Source organism: Hordeum vulgare, chromosome 3H (assembly GCF_904849725.1).
Source record: "Hordeum vulgare subsp. vulgare chromosome 3H, MorexV3_pseudomolecules_assembly, whole genome shotgun sequence".
NCBI lineage: Eukaryota > Viridiplantae > Streptophyta > Magnoliopsida > Poales > Poaceae > Hordeum > Hordeum vulgare.
This window is the reverse complement of record NC_058520.1, coordinates 589,369,394-589,386,694: the sequence shown is the minus strand read 5'-3', so window position 1 is coordinate 589,386,694 and position 17,301 is coordinate 589,369,394. Positions and strand designations below refer to the sequence as shown.

The following is a 17,301-nucleotide window of genomic DNA, read 5'->3' as shown; positions in this document are numbered from 1 at the left end:
CGAACCCCTGGATCAGGAGGCGACACTATCGAGTGGTATGCTTCGCATATATGGGGTTGCCCTTTTCATCCATCTTCGTATGAATCAGACCTGGCTGGTCCAGGATGGGGTTATTGAACTGCTTCTTCTTGGGGGTGAACTGAGCCTTCCCTTTGCCCTTGAACTTGGCATTGGTTACGGCTGCAGCTTCTGCTTGCGGAGCGGTCGGAGCTTTCTGCTTCTGCTTCCGAGCGTTGCCCCCATCTCCATCAGCGACTGTTTTGTGCTTGCCGCTTCAGATGCGGTCTTCCTCTTCGCCATTTGCATAGCGTGTTGCTATCTCCATCATCTTGCTCATGGAGATGTCGCCTGTTCGGCCGAACTTCAGGTACAGATCCCTGTACCGCACGCCTGCCTTGAAGGCGCAGACTGCTTGATGCTCGGTGACGTTCTCCACCGTGTGGTAGAGAGTTGTCCAACGCTGAATGAAGTCTCGCAGGGGCTCATTCTGCTTCTGGACGCAGTGCTGGAGCTCCACGAGGCCAGCAAGGCGCTTGCACGTCCCTTCGAAGGTCCTGATGAACACTCGGGCCAGATCTGCCCAGCTGTAGATGCTTGAGGGGGCCAACTGGTTCAGCCACGCTCGCGCCGAGCCATCGAGCATCAGAGGGAGCTGCTTCATGGCGACATGGTCGTCTCCTCCTCCGATCTGGACTGCCACTCGGTAATCATCCAGCCACGTTTTTGGCTTGGACTCTCGTGTAAACTTGCTAATTCCCGTCGCCAATCGGAAGTTGGGAGGGATGTCAGCCGAACGGATGGCTTGACTGAAACACTCGGGACCAGAAACGATGGTCCTGCTTCCACTCGGACGGTCAATATCGTAACCATCGCGGTGGGCTCGGCCCCTGTCGACCCTCCGCTGGGCGATATGCCCTCTCGCGTCGGTCCTTGGGTCGTAAGTGCCGCCGACTGAACGCCGATCATCATGATGTCGGGGTCCCGTAGGGCCCACCCCGCGGAGGGGTGCGTGAACGGCGACGATCTTCGGGATTTATGGAACGACTGCCTCCTCTGTGTCGCTGATGAGAACCAGGGCTATGAACTGACCGATGCGTATTCGCATGAACAGAACTATTGTAGATCATGTTGTGCGACTGGGAGACTGCCGAATTTTGTTGCTGCGCCGTGTGCAACAGGGCGCGGATTTGCTCGATCCCCCTGCCAGCCTCTGAATCAGTCGGCTGAAGGGAATCGGCTATCTTGGCAGCCGCAGCCAAGTTGAGGAGGGGTGTGCGGAACAGCTCCACGTTGCTCCGCCGAGTGTGCCGACTGGCAGAACGGCGAGGCAGACGACGCGCGCCGGACGTTTCGCCGATCTCGTGCTCGTTCCGGCCAGCTTGACGGGGATCTTCATGGGAATTGGCCATGTGTACTTCTGCTGCAGGCCCGCGACCCGCGTACTCGAATGGAAACTCAGTCGGAACCGAGCCCGAGCACTGGGACGGCGGGGCAAGCACAACTGACTCTAGAACCGCCACTTGTGAAAACGCGTTATGGCGCGCCTGGGCGTGTTGCACCCAACGCTGGATTCGCGAACGGCGGGACCGCTTGCTGCGGCGCGTGACGGCGGTGTAGGTTGACACCGGAGCCGACTGCTGGAGAAGAAGAATGTCGCGGGCGACGGCACGGAAGTGTGTAGCCCCACGACGGGGAAGCGCCTCGACATCGAGAGGAGCATCCCGAAGCCACGCCGAATCGTCGACGATGAAGGAGAGAGCGTCGAAGAAGATCTGGTGACCCATGCTCGAATCTCCACCGGACGACATGACAAAAGGAAGTAGTCACAAGCTCGTCGGAAGTCGCTTAGACGCCTGCCCCACGGTGGGCGCCAACTGTCGTGGGTATAAGCCTGACAATAGATGTGTACGGTACGAAAAGGATGGGCAGAGTCCCAGCTACGGCGAGGTTGTATGAGTTCAGGCCCCTCTACGGTGGAGGTAATAGCCCTACGTTTCAGTGCTCTGGAAGCTTGTTGTCGAGTGGAATATGGAATACAATGATTTGCTAACCCCTGCACCAACGGGGGAGGGTGGCTTATATAGAGTGCGTTGCCCTCCACAACGGTTCCGGTACAGGGGTGGAGTAGTGGCGATTGAATGCGTATGTTACAGGTAACGTACGTCCTAAATGCTAATAAATGCACCGGGAAACGTACGACTGTTTCCCTCCAGGGGGGTTACGATGTTCCGAGTGGCATCCAGTCAGTTAGTTGGATGCTCTCCGAATGCTAGTCTCCGACTGGATGGTCGAGGACCTGTTACCGACTGGACGATGGGGACTCCTTAATTCAGTCGGAACTGACTAAGGGCCTTGTCCCTTATGAGGGGTAGTTCTTGGGTAGGACTTACAGGGCAGGCCTATGACCCTACCCTAGGACTATAACCCCATCAGTATCGCTGAGGAGAAGTTCTAGACCACTATCTGCTACCTCCAGGAGAAACCCTAGATCGATAGATCAGAAGACGACGACGCGCTTGTGTCGTCTCGCCCTTGGGGCGTCATTCTTGGAGGTGTACGCGGATTCAAGGGACCAGTGGATGTTTTCTTCGGTGGAGCGGTGCTTTATCCTGCACACTCAAGGCGACGGATCTCGATGGCGTGGCGCCCTGGTGATTTGGCATCTGATATGTGATGATGGACTCGCGCAGGAGGGCGATACTGTCTGGCGTCGTGGTGACGTTGACGGCTCTTTACCGGGCAAGGGGGATGCGTTAATACAGTTTTGAAGATGGATTAGTGGCAGTTGGCGACGGTGACCTCTGAGTGTGCGCCGGACCAGTGGGTGCCCCATAACCGGCAGTGGCTTGGTTGGGGCCTCAGGTCTTAGATGTTAGGTTTGGCTGCAAGGTCTGTTTGGTATTAGGCCCAGACTATCAGCATCCCTTCATCAACTGTATAGAAGTAGCGGCATATGTTGCCTAGACGGTGGCTTCAGTCTTACTGGTGTATTAATTTGTAAGATCTTTTATGAATAATTAATAAAATGGCTGCACTCAGATGCAGAGGCCGGAGGTCTTCCTCCTTTTCTAAGAAAACATAAAGTTTAGAACATTGGTAGATGGCATGCGTTAGTACTTAATACCTCTATGCTAATTTGGTCTTAATAAGGACGTTAATGTGAATCATGAATGTCTATTAGTACATTGGTACTACTCCCTCCGTCACGGTTTAGAAGGCACGGTTGGAAAATCTCTGAGACCAAGGTAGTCATCGATTGGTTGTGAGGTGTAGCAGGTGTAAATGCTAATGCACCTAATCAACTGAGAAAATGCTAGTACTAATGTGTGAGTAGCAAATTGGGAGAACACGTGCATGAGTAGTACTAGTACTAGTACTAATTAATAGGAATAATTGCTTTCGCGCCTTAAACCTTGTCTATTTTGAAAACGCACGCAAGTTTAACTGTGTCTTCTAAACCGTGACGTAAGGAGTACCACTTTGAATTCGACATCTGTCGATATTAAACAGCATATATAATACAGACGACCAGTTTACCCATAACATACCTAATTTAGTTAGTTGCATGGGTAGAGAGAGAGAGATGTGATACAACTCGGCTGTATTGACTGAGCTAATGGATCTTATACACGTCCAGGAGCATGCATTCATGTGTGATAGAGGACCTTACCAAACTCTTAGAGAGTTGCTAACAATCCTACATTATAGGACGTGATAAGCACATCTACCTGTCGAAGCTTCATCGCCCATGATACAAAAGATTGAACTGGAGATCTTCAAAAAACGGCAATTGGCAGACCTTTTGTCATGATATCCACAAATTGCTGCCCTGTTGGTACATGGTAGACACGCAGCTCACCGAGACTGACTTTCTTCGAACGAACTGTATGTCGAGCCAATGTGCTTGGTCTACCGATAGTGAACATTAGAGGTCCTCTACTGTACCCATAAATTAATGTGAGCCCTCCATTTACTCTAATCAGATGGATGCACTTGTTTGGTATTCCGAAATGAATTCCGCGGAGTACCACGACCAAAAGTACTGGAGTACCTTGATATCAAGGGTAAATTAATTTGGTGATTCAGATTGTCAGTTAACGTTGTACTACCATACGAAAAGTAATAATTTAACATTGTACTAGTACGTGAAAATGTCTTTAGTTACCCACTAATTACGGGATACACAAGATGCCGTTATTTGGTTCGCCATTATTTACGGGGTGTGATCCATATCCGTGGCTCCAACCAGCCGGAGATTTTGGGCATGAATCACATGCATCTCGAGAACACGTAGGCATCCTCAAACTATGAATCAGATATACACAACATGAAAGAAAAGAAAGAAAAGCAATGCGGTTTGATTCATGATTGCTCAGAAATATGCAACTGCTTGCTCGATTACACCAGGGAAGAGAAGTATGAATTGGTGGAATTCTAAGATCTGACAGACATCAGAGGGGCCTCGATGGCCACCAAGGTTGAAATTAAGTTTTCATGTTTGTGCTGCATGCAACGGGGCCAGCATGAGGAGGCAGCCATGGCATTGCAAGGTCGCTAGATCATGGATGCGGGAAATACCGAAATAGTGCTCGAGCGGCTCATCAGCAGGCAGTTAGATCCATGTATAAAATTAAATTTACTCTAGATTTAACTGGTACTCCTACCCCTTCCTTGGGAGTGCCAGGGTATCGTAAAAGATTGACGGTAAGGTACACAGCATAGACATTGTCGCCCTCGCCGCCAAGGCCATGTGGACGCGGCAATGGAGCTAGGCGAAGTTGTCGAACCAGCACGTTTGGGCGTCCCCATTAGCGACGACTCGATATCCGCCTCCGTGCTTAAACGTTCGCTGTCGTTTGGATGATCAAGGCGCGGACGAGTTGTCGAGGAATACACGGTAGCTGCTTGTTCAGCACAATGTATCGTGGCAGCCTGTTCAATCTGCACCCGAATAGGTGGCAATGCGTGTTGGAACTGATTCTCTCAGCTCACTCTGTATTTTTTTCTCTTCTAAAACAAATATGCTTACAACTCTTAAGTAAGACACACCCACACACTAACCAGCCGCTACTCTCGGCAACTAATCCAACTAAGCTAGCCCATGCACACGCACTAACACACGCACTATCCATGACCTTATCTTATCGCTGAAATCGCTCCAACAAACACACGACTTGGTCATACAACTAACTACTCATGCATGCTAACAGACTCATGATGACTCAGCCAGATCAACTTGACCATGTAGCTCGTCACGTTTCAGCTGCTCACGCTGCTCGCCGCTTCACACGACGTTGCCGCACTACCACACCGCATCGCACGGTCCGATGCATCTTGCTTCCATATGCGTTGCAGCCATGACTTTGCCGGAACAGTTCTAAGCTAAACTACATGCAGTACGAAAATAACATGCGGATACAGAGGCATCAAGATTATATCTAACAATGCGGATGCGCCATGAGAGAGATGGTGACGTCGGGGCCAATGGCGTAGAAGAGCACGCAGGTGATGTAGCTCGAGTACGCGCACTGGATGTCTGGTCCCGAGTCTTCCATGAACACCGACCATTGGTGGACACTTGTGTAGTTGCATGAAGGCTACGCCGTCCCTATCAAATAAGAGCAGCCTAGCGCACCCAGGATTAGGTGGAGGAATACGAACACCAGGCTGCTGATTGTTCCCAGATGCCTCCTAGTCCAAGCAGCACAGCGTGTATGAACTTCTCTTAGTTTTGATTTCTCTCTTTACCTCGTACTCCATCTATAGTTGAAACTATTCTCCAGAGCTACAACAAGTAGGTAATGATAAGCAGGTTACAAGATTGCCAAGCAAATATATCTAGCTATGACAAGATTCAATGCTCTTAACTAAGGGAAAGATGTTGGTTGCATTATGTATCCATCCGACGCGCATTAATGCCATATCCATGTGCTATGTGTCAACACAACAGTCACCAAATGTTCCTGGTGGAAGAAGATATTATATATTTTTAATGACATGTGATACACGTTAGCCTATGAATCAAAGCTAATAAATACAAAAACTTATCACTACAGGAAGCAATCTGTATGCTGACGGCCCGGAACCAACGACACATAATCTGCATATCAGAACTTATCATTGCATGAATCAATATGTTGGTGGAAGGACATCCTTAGACTACTCCCATTTTCAAAGGGGCTGCTTTCTAAGTTTGGCAATAGATAAACAAATTTCCTTTGTTATGATAAATGGGTTAATGAAACTCTAGCTCAAAAATTCATTGAGCTTCACTCCTTTGTTAGAGATAGAATGGAATCCTTGTTGCTGGTTCAAAACATACTAAACCTAGCTAGAGAAGGGAAGATCCAATGGTTTTAGAAAAGAGAAGGATGGTGGTTGCATTAGGGTATCCATCCAACAAACATTAAGACCATATCTTTTGTTCGAAGAAAGAACCCGAATCCCACCATCATGTGCTTTGATTCGATGGTGTATGACTGCTCCTGGTGGAACTCTGTCCAGTCTGCACCCGAGTAGGTGGCGATGCGGATGCGCCATGAGGGAGATGTTGAAATCGTGGCCAATGACGTTGAAGAGCACACACGTGATGTGGCTCAAGTGCACGTACTGGAGGTCTTGCCCTAATACTACCATGAACACCGACCATTAGTCGACACTTGTGCAGTTGCATGAGGGCTACCCCGTCCCGAGGAAATAAAAGCAGACTAGCACACCCATGATTAGGTGGAGGAATATGAATATCAGGCGGCTGATTCTTCCCAGATGCCTCCTAGTCCAAGCTGCATAGCGTGTATGAACTTCTCATGGTTGTGTTTTCTCTCTTTACCTGGTATTCCGTTACGGTTGAAACTATTCTCCAAAGCTACAACAAGTAAGGAATGATAAGCTGGTTACAAGATTGCCAAGCAAATATATTAAGCTATGACAAGATCCAATGGTCTTAACTAAGGGAAATATGTTGGTTGCATTATGTATCCATCCGACAAAGATTAATGCAATATCCATGTGCTTTATGTCAACACAACAGTCACCGAATGTTCCTAGTGAAAGAAGAAAATTTATATTTTGAATGACATGTGATACAGGTTAACGTGTGAATCCAAGCTAATAAATACAAAAACTTATCACTAGAGGAATCAATCTGTATGGTGACGGCCCAGAACCAACACCACAGAATCTGCATATCAAAACTTATCACTACAGGAATCAATATGTTTGTGGAAGGACATCCCTAGACTACTCCCATTTTCAAAGGGGCCACTTTGTAAGTATGGCACTGGAGAAATAATTTTCCTCTTGTATGATAAATGGGCTGATGAAACTCTAGCTCAAAAATTCATTGATCTTCACCCCTTTGTTAGAGATAGAATGGAATCCGTGTCGGTAGTCATGACTTATGTGGAAAAAGCAGAGCTTTTCCATGTGGCTTTCTCAATTCAAGCTTATGGATAGTTTCCTAGAACTTCAAAATCTTCAACCCTAGAATTCTCAAGCAGCTCTATCATGCAAGGCTAGCCAGGAAAAAAAACTTATGCTTTAGTCTGCTGGCATTGTTCCAGAGGTGACTGAATGTGCATGGAAGTTTCCCATGAGTAGAATATACATTCTGATAGAGGAGTATTTATACGGATTCACATTGAACATCCAGATATCTTTTCTGAGATCTTTTACAGTGCAATTTACTAGTAATATGTGCTAGTAGTATTTGGATGATATCCACCGATTGATTGTAGGAGTATTTTAGGCAAATGTCTTTTGGGTATTTCTGTTTTACAACTTCTATCTCTATACAAAAGAACGATAAACCAAGATTAATTAGAGCGTCTCCCACTGCCACGTACACAGGAAACAACCCCTCCACTCTTGCACTGGATGCATCCGGCACCGGCATTGCCTAACGCCGCTGTACACAGGAACGAAATCACCACCCTCTCGCATGTTGGGTGCTGTAGACAGGAATCAAATTTTCTCGCTGGCTCGGATAATATGCATGTTGTGTGCAACCCTGCTATAGCTTACCCCTAGCTCGCCCTCTCGCCGCTCTCGCTCTGCCTCTGGCTTGAACCGAACGAAGAAGAAGAAGGAAGATATGACATAGGCAACACGGTGGTTTTTTGGCGCATGAACGCCTGCTGCAATGACGACATTCTTTTCCTGAAGGACAAACTCGAGCCACACTGTTACAACGATCTCCACATGGCTATTATACCCTGCGCATGCGATGGGCATGACCCACGCCCCTCCCCCTGCCAAGCGCCTGATCCGGCCCGCTCTGAACACACACACACGACGCGCATGTACGTGCCTCGGTACGCATCTGCCACGGTCCTCGCCACGCCCACAACACACACACACACACACACTAGTCGCCGTGGCCACCGTGGCTTATTCCTAACAATGTCATGTTCGTTCGTCTGTCCTAGCCGGCTCTTCATGAAGTACGTGATCCCTTATTGACATTAAGTGGCCTTCGCGGTCTGTACCACTTATCCTGTTTTTTATCGCGCAAAACGACGTGGGATGCGAACGGTTTGGACCTTAAGTTCGGGTTTGAGACATCAACCGAGACTAAAGGCCTTTAACGAACCGGGACAAAAACAGTTTGGCCTTCAACCGCTCGAATCGGGACTAATGGTCACACTAGTCCCGGTTCAAAACCAAACCGAAACTAAAGGATCAAATGAAAGACCTGTTTTTCACTAGTGGTGATCCCTCATTGAAATTAAGTGGCCTCGATCACGTTCAGTGGCGGCCCTAGGATCGATGCATGTCCCAAGGGAACAGCGCCAGGACCCAGGCAAGCTTCGTCAACTGTAGCAATGTAGCTACAGTGTGTACTACAGTCAACAAAGGAATTGAGCCTCATGCTCCAGGGCGTCGTCCGGGCTGCGTGGGCCTTAAATCCGCCTCTGATCACGTTTCTGGTGTACGGCCCCACAAGTTAACCACTTTTAAAGGCATAAGGAAGATGATCAAAAGTTTAGATGTTGATTCATTGGCACACGAGTCAAAGAATTCTATCTTGAACTATGAGATAGTGGTGTCCACTATGTGTCTTACTACTTGTTAAGTGGCTCATATTTAATTAGCGCATATCTAGTGCGGACAGGCACGGCCTGGAGTACCTAGCAAGTACGTCTCTCTTCCGGACCGGATTTTTAGAGCTCCTGCACCCGGGCCTCACCATCCTGACTCTTCAAAAGTTATTTGTAATGAAATCTCTAGAAAAGCTTATATTTAAAAAAGGAGGAAGTACATAACTAACCTAGCGCCTCAAGATTTTTTTTCGTTTCCCACACATAAAACATGTTTTGAACTTAAAACTCCGCAGCCTAGCATAGATTTCTAACTAGTTTTTGTATATATACGTTGGACCAAAAAATGGGAAATTTTTATCCCACATCCTAGTTACAATGGGCTGCATTTTTTTTTATTTTGTACATATATGTTGGACCAGAAAATCTGAAAGTTTTCTCCCACATCCTAGTGAGAAATCTATGTTGGGTTGGGAAGTTTGAAGTTCAAGACATGTTTATGTGAGAGAAACGAAAAAGAGAAACGTATTTATGCAGTGGATGGATGACTAGACAAGAGGAGTCCTCGCGCACATTCTCTAAAACATATTTTTGTCTCTCCCTGACTCGGCCCAACCTTCTTATACTCCTGCACGACGGCCAAGATCCCTTCTCACGCCCTTCGGGCAGGAGTGAGGCGGCCATCCAGCTTTGTGGGAACACATCTGTCTCACGCACCTCTGTGTTCGGCGCGGTGGTAAAGGCTCCCATCTGACACCTCTCCGGCAGGGCAGGCGGCCCGGCTCCCCTCGGCGTTCGACACGGCGACCGAGATCTCATCTCACGCCCCTCCAAGTTACTCTAAACTACTCGTTGAAGAATTTTTCTTTGCTTGGCTGTTCCCGAAAGGATTTGGATCGCCGACCACATGCCTAGACTGTCGGGAGTTTGTGCACCTCGGATGATGATATGAGGTCCATGGCAAAAGTTTTCTATGAAAATTATAATCTTCGGACGGAGGAGGCAACATGGATCCTATCCTTCAGCATATTCCAGTGGGAATTTCCAATGATATGAACACAGGTTTGGTGGATGCTTTTTCACATACGGAGGTTGAACAAGCATTGTTTCATATGGATCCGGATGGTTTGCCTGCTCTTTTTTACCGAGAACACTTCCCTTTTCGTTAGAAAATGTTGTTTAGCAAATAAACCATCTGGTCTCGTGGAGGTTGAACAAGGATTATGAAGGACGTGGCAAGGGAGCGCATGAGCGCTCGTTCGTCTGATTGAGAAGACCTTTCCTTTTTAGCAAAGAAACCATCTGATCTCGGGGATAGCACCAGAATAGAAAGGTACGGAAGGCACGTGCCCCCCTCCCCTTCCCAGCACCTTATGTTCTCCACGTACGCTATCATAAAATCAACCAAGATCTTTGTTCCACGAACATTTATTTACGGATTCAATTTTTTTGTAAAATTCATAGCGGTTGATTTCAGAGTCAGAACAAACTTGTTTTTACCGTTGGGTTTCTCACGAGGAGTCTTTCAAAACTAGATCCCATATGAGTAGGTTTCGACAATCTTTTTTTTGTGAGCAACTTTGGGTGCAATGGGGACAACTTTAGTGATATAGGGAAATATCATTTTCTTTTTGACCTAGTAGGATTTCTTATTAGGTTGATTATGTAAAAACGAGAAAAACACACAAAACATGAGGCACCTTTAAATGCTACATACATGCAACTTCATTGCATTGTGTGCGTGTGAAATTTTACTTAGATTATCCTAACTTACCTATCATGGCTACTCAATTGCCTATTGTTGATGGTCAGTTGTCTATTGTTGATGCTCAGTTGCCTATAAATACTAGGAAATTCCCTACAATTGATGCCGAGTTGCATGTTATTGGTAATTAGTTGCCCATCATTGTTGCTCACTTTCCTAACTTTGCAAACATAGTTGTCTATAATATTGTGAAGTTGCTTATCATTGTTTTTCTAAGTTACCTACAAACAGTCTGTAGTTGTCTAGATTCACCATGAAATTGCCTACCCTAACTAGCAGCAGCACACAGGAGAAAATCAATAGTAGACGAGTCATAGTATTTAAAGGACTTTAGAAATAATGGCATACAAGCGTAAACAAAATAGGCAACTTAGAAGTATCGGTGAGGAAGGTAGGAGAATGTTGGACAAAATTAAGTAAGACACATAATTTATTGCATTTGCCTATTATTAGCTACAAAGTTGCCTCTAGTAGAAGGAAAGTTTCTTATGAAGTTGATGTGATGTTATCCACTTCTGTTACGAAGTTGTTCACTATTACTAGTTAGTTTAATTTTCTTGCTAATTAGTTACTTCCTCCGTCACAGTTTATAAGGCATGCGCGTATACCTAGGTCGTCAATTTAACTTATATAAAATATATTGTTTAATATAAAAATTATATCATTAGAAAATAGAACATATAAAGTTTCTAATGATATATTTTTTGTAATATATGTCTCTCATTAAGTTGATCAAATTGACAACCTAGATACACGTGCCGGGCTTATAAACTGAAACGGAGGAAGTACTTTTAATGGAGTGATGTTGCTTCTGTTTAGCACTAAAGTTGACTCATGTAGCATCAAAGTTTCTTTTAAAACAAAAAATCCATAAAACATATCTAACTAGTTTTAGTATTGAAGGGCTCGGCTCGGCCTGGCTGGCAAACACCCGTGCGCTCAGTAGCATTGGCGGGCAGACTGCCCCAGAAAATAAAAACACAAGTCTCTCATACAATTCGTCTCTACATAGTTTTGAAATTTGGAATCATGATAGACATCGTCATTGATCCCACAGAATCATGTTGACATTGTATGCAACTTAGATCTCTTGATGGATAGCTTCGATAGTATTATGGGCATTTGAGGATCACCCGTAGGCAACTTTACAGCGATGCAAGCAACTTGGTTTCTGTGGTATATAACTTAGAAGCCATGTTAGACAACTTTCCACTTTATGATAAGCAACAATCATAGCATGGTAGGAAACTAAACTATCTTCAACTTAGTTTCTGATGTATGCAACTTAGCAACCATATTAACCACCTATTACACTACTGCACAAAACAAATTAGAAGGCTACTAGGCGAACTCACTAATACACATGGTGCAATTCATTCATCATCTAAGTTGCTCTTGTTTAGCACTGAAGTTGTCTCGTCTAGCATTAAAATTGTTTTTAAAATTGATTGTTAAAATATATCCATATGAGATCTAGTTTTGAAGAGCTCGTCGCAGCAAACCCAACGGTGAAAACGGATCACAATTTCGACACGCGGTTTAAAAGTTATGTCTTTTTGAAAAAAATTTACCAAAATTAATACATGTTACATCATTGTGGGGTTCGCGTCATTGGTTGGACGAGGAGGAAAATAATCAATGTATTGTATTTGAAGAATCTGTCCATATATAAAATGAATGGGTGAACAATTTTCTGTGGACCGGGTAACACCCGGGATCGATCTATTCCAATTGTGTTGTCCTGAAGCATGCGCTCAGGACGCCCAGATGGTGCAGCTGCACGATTGAACATTTGTGTATTTCATATGGGTCCAGATGGTTTGCTTGCTCCTTTTTAACAAAAACACTTGCTTTTGGTTGAAAATGTTGTTTGCAAGGCTGTCGGTGGTTTTCTGTATCATTGTTCTTATTCCGAAAGTAAATGCCATGAGTTGCTATAGCAGTTCCGACCAATCAGTTTATGTAATGTGTTATACAAAAAAAACGAGACAACAAGATTAGAAAGTCTCCCGATGTGATGTACACCACTCTTGCACTTGCCGTTGCCTGCGGTGGCAAGCCCTAGCGCCGTTGTAGAGAGGAAACAAATCACCGCCCTTTCGCATGTGCTCCTACCCTCATCGACAGGCCCGATGCACCCTTGCAGTAAGCTATCTGATAGTATGCTGTGTTTGCATGCAGTAATGGTCTGCTTAGTTTAAATGTATGGGGTGACTTGCATTGCTGCACGGTCAAACTCACATGCATCCCCATGGATATAGATATACAATCACATCCATGCACAAGACATATAATAGACTTGCTCAAAAGGGGGAAAATAGACAGGTAATAGACTATCTTCCTCAAAACAAAAAGGACATACAATAGACGATAATCATTATATTTGTCAGCATAAGACAGACAATAAACAATAGGATGAAAAACAAATTTATTAAACTTAGCACACATTCATTACAAGCATATAATTATTCAGCATTGCATAGCTTAGGTAGAGAACTACCAATGAGTTATTGAGGCTCTACACAGCAACACATCGGATAAATGCTCCCCTTACAAAGGGGAATCCAGAAACGCATGCCCATACCCACACACATAGCTTTGCATCCTTTGTCATTGACACATGGATCCATCGGCTTGCACACCACGTGCACCTTATTAGGTTCTGCAAAATACAACATGTACACATATATCAAACAACATGCATTTTTTATATAAGTTAACTTAGGTTTGCTTATGTAGACCACCCTAGAAAAGTTTACAAATTGTGAGGAAGATGGAAGGTGGAGATTAAGAGTTACCCCTTCAAACAAAATAGGCTAGTATAGTATTTTATATGCAATTCAATCGGTTCAATGCTTCATCTGCAGGCTGGTGCGGCAATATACATGGGTAGCTCTGTCGAGGGTAGACGTGTTGCAAGCCGGTAGAATCATTATGGTTTCGCGTACACCCCCTAGCTGTTAGAAATCTAATTTGATATTAAAACCGATCTTTCAAGTCTCCTACCCACACTAATTTGGGTCGTGTAAAGGTATTTGATTCAAAACTCATGCTCAACCTTTGTTCTACCTACAGTGCTAGCTACTCAAAATAATGAAACACAATCCATTGAACATCATTAACAATTAGGGGCCTATCAATAATCAAGAACGTACTTGTAATTACCGAGGGCCTGATATACGTATGTATTTCTTGTGGGAGGAACGGGTGTCACAGAGAAGGCTAGCCATTGTTGGTTCTAGTTTCTTTACCGTGGAGCGGGTGCCATACTGTTGGTTCTGGTCTCTTGATTGAGCCATCGAGAAGGTAGGCGTTAGAATTAGTTAATCATCAATGTAGATGAATATTCCTTTTTAATGCAATTTTCAAATCCACATAAACTTTTGTAATGGGGTGTACCAAAGCATTAATAAATTTAACAATTTGGAGAATGCATATAGAAATAAGGAGATGTCTTACATACCAATGCGTGCATGGCAAGATGGCAAGGTAGAACATATCATAGCAAGCACCAGGAATGCAACAACCACGTAGTGCACCATTGTCGATTTTGTTATAGTGCTCTTGGTGAGCCCCATGAGAACAAAGATATTACTTCTATTATATTCCTCGTTCCTTCTTATGTTCATGTGTGTTTTTGTCTTGCCAATAAACCAATTCACTTGCTGCTATTTATTAGAGAGGCCCAATTGCATCTTATGTATTGTTATCGCATCCAAGTATAAAATATTGTTGTCATGTCTTAATGATTCTACATAAATGTCATACACTCTTTCATATAAATGATATACATTTCATGTTATTTATATGTAGTACTTCTATCTGGATAGAGTGATAATCGAGTATTTGGCAATGATATTGCATTTATTTATTTCATGCAATGGCATTAATGTAATAGAATTATAGATGATAGCACATATCTTGTTTGGTCAAATAAATGTTGCGCACCTTAGGTAATGATCTCGGATCCATGTATTGCTCCTAGATTATCATTGCCACGTCATGCTTGTTCTGTATAATGATGTACATTCTTTTGTATAAAACGACATTTATTTCATATTTATTTAGATGTAGTGCTATTTTCCATATAGAGTCACAGTCAAACATCACACGATGATCTTGTATTTATTTCTCTCGTCCAATGGTATTAATATCAGATATCTTGTTTCATCAAATAAAAATCGCACAACTACTTTTTTATTCTTTGATTCTATGTTTTCTTTTGCTTATTTAGTTGTTGTTAGTGCTAGCTTACAGAAGGAACAATAGGCGTCTGTTGAATTTGATGAGGCAAATAAATCTGACATATCATCATTTCTATATATCTCCTAAATTAATGTTGACATGCATATCTCTTTTCTATATTGTTTTTATATCATCATTCCGCAAATAAATATTAGATTTTCTATGGCATATGTATCATATATTATTGATATAGATCATATCTTAGTTAGTAAAAGTAAATATAAAAATGTGTATTAGGCCTTGTAAAGAGGAAAAAAAAGGTGTAGTATTTCATATTGTTGTGAATGTCAAAGATCACATATCTAAGACCAATGAAAATTCTTGTTGTTCTTGATTCAAATATATCTATCCAAGATCGATCTTATTTTAGAAGTCTCGTTGTTCTCGATTCAAATATACAAAAAATAGAAAAAAAATATGGTTGAAAATTTAATTACTGAAAATGTCAAAATGAAAATAAAATGCAAATCTTTATCCAATGGAGAAAGTATTGGATGCATCCAGTCATCCACACACTTCTCTCTCTCTTTCTCTGTATATTTATCTATCTATCTCCCTCACCCTCCCTCTCAGTGGCGGAGCCACAGGGGGGCGAGCGGTGGCCAGCCCCCCCCCCCCCCCCCCCAAAACGATGGGCCACCCCCAATAACCTACAACAGGGGCTATGATATTTTTTCTCGTTGGATGCCGTGCTAATACGAGGCAGACTATCTTAATATGTTTACGATCATTAGTACATTTGATAATCGCATGGCCCAAGCCCAACACCCACAGGAGTATGACCTATCTGCCACATTATCCTAATGGAAATACAACCCTGCCCTAGATGGCTAGACCTAGACAATTCAACCCGAAAATCTGCCACATTATCCTAATGGAAATACAGCCCTACCCTAGACGGCTAGACCTAGACGACTCAATCCCAAAATCTGCCATAATCCTAATGGAAATACAACACTGCCCTAGACGGCTAGACCTATATGATTCAATCCCAATATCGGTAGTTCGACATCGCCAGGCCGCCGACTGCTTATGAATGGCATGGGTCGACGTCAGCCACCACCTGGAAGAGGCTGCCCCTCGTGCTTGTTTGGTCTCCTCCGCATCCAAATCTAGACACTCGTCGGCGCTGCTGATCACCTCTGCTAGCTTTATGGGCGCAAGCAAGCTATCTACAAGGGAACTAATCACCTGATCATCTCTCAAGGTATACAGATCCCACTAATCTACTCTGGTGCGATAGTGCCCGCCTCGTGTATTAGTTAGTTGGCATACTACTATGTGTGTATATGCTTAATTAGATGGTAGACAGAGATCTAATCATCTTTTGTTTGTTTAGATATATACTTTTATTATACATAGAAATACTATAAACCATGATGATATTGCTTTTTTCCAATCCAATTGCTTCAAATTCGAACAGTTTGTGCCAACAATTCAGATCAACTTGTTAATTCTATGGTGTTGTAGATGATCATAAAGCTAAATTTTAAAGCGGCCGTTGTAAAACATGAGACGTGGCAAATTATAACGTCACTTTTGCATACCCAGATTATAACAAGTACAAGTATTACAAAAAATATGTTCTGGTGTCATTTTATGTGAGACTTCATATATATGATCCTGTATTTCTTCTGTGACCGTTGTCCCACCCCCACCCCCAATGCTCAAATCCTGTCTCCGCCCCTGTTTGCTCTGTCTCTATCTATCCATTTATCTCTTTGTCTCTCTCTCTCTCTCCTGTCAAAATCTGATACAAGCCACGCAGCGAGCGCGTATTACACCATGTAGCTCTAGGAAATCATTTCAGATGTTAATACGACAGCTCAGCGCACCAATATACGTACCCGAACGGAGGCGAATGTGTCAGAACACGTTCTCGGTCCATGTAAACATCCCTCTTGGCAAAAGATGGCAACTGAGAAACGTTGGTGACTAAGGATGAACGCGTTACTTTAAGAACTAAGTACAACGCAGAATCCGGGTAACTTCTGGATTTCTTTCATCTTTTCTTGAAAACTGTGAATAATTTTCAAAAAATTGAGTCATGTTTCGAAATCCTAAAATTGTTTGAATAAACATTCAAAATTATTATTTTTGTAAAAATATGGCTTTTTTGATAGAAACATTTTTTTAAAATCTGGTACATTTTCTGACAAAATTGAAAACGGGATGATTCCTCAACATTCTCAACAGTTTTCAGAAAACAAGAACATATTTTAAAATTTCTCATAATTTTTTGGAATTTAGGAA

General features: G+C 43.7%; 1 long non-coding RNA gene across 1 annotated transcript; it reads right to left on the bottom strand.

Annotated features, from left to right (window-relative positions):
* Nucleotides 1–13,216: 13,216 nt before the first annotated feature.
* Nucleotides 13,217–14,439, bottom strand: LOC123440875. The gene is made up of 2 exons (XR_006630364.1): nucleotides 14,267–14,439; nucleotides 13,217–13,465 (listed from the first exon to the last, which is right to left on the bottom strand). It is a non-coding gene; the product is annotated as an uncharacterized LOC123440875 (long non-coding RNA).
* Nucleotides 14,440–17,301: the final 2,862 nt, after the last annotated feature.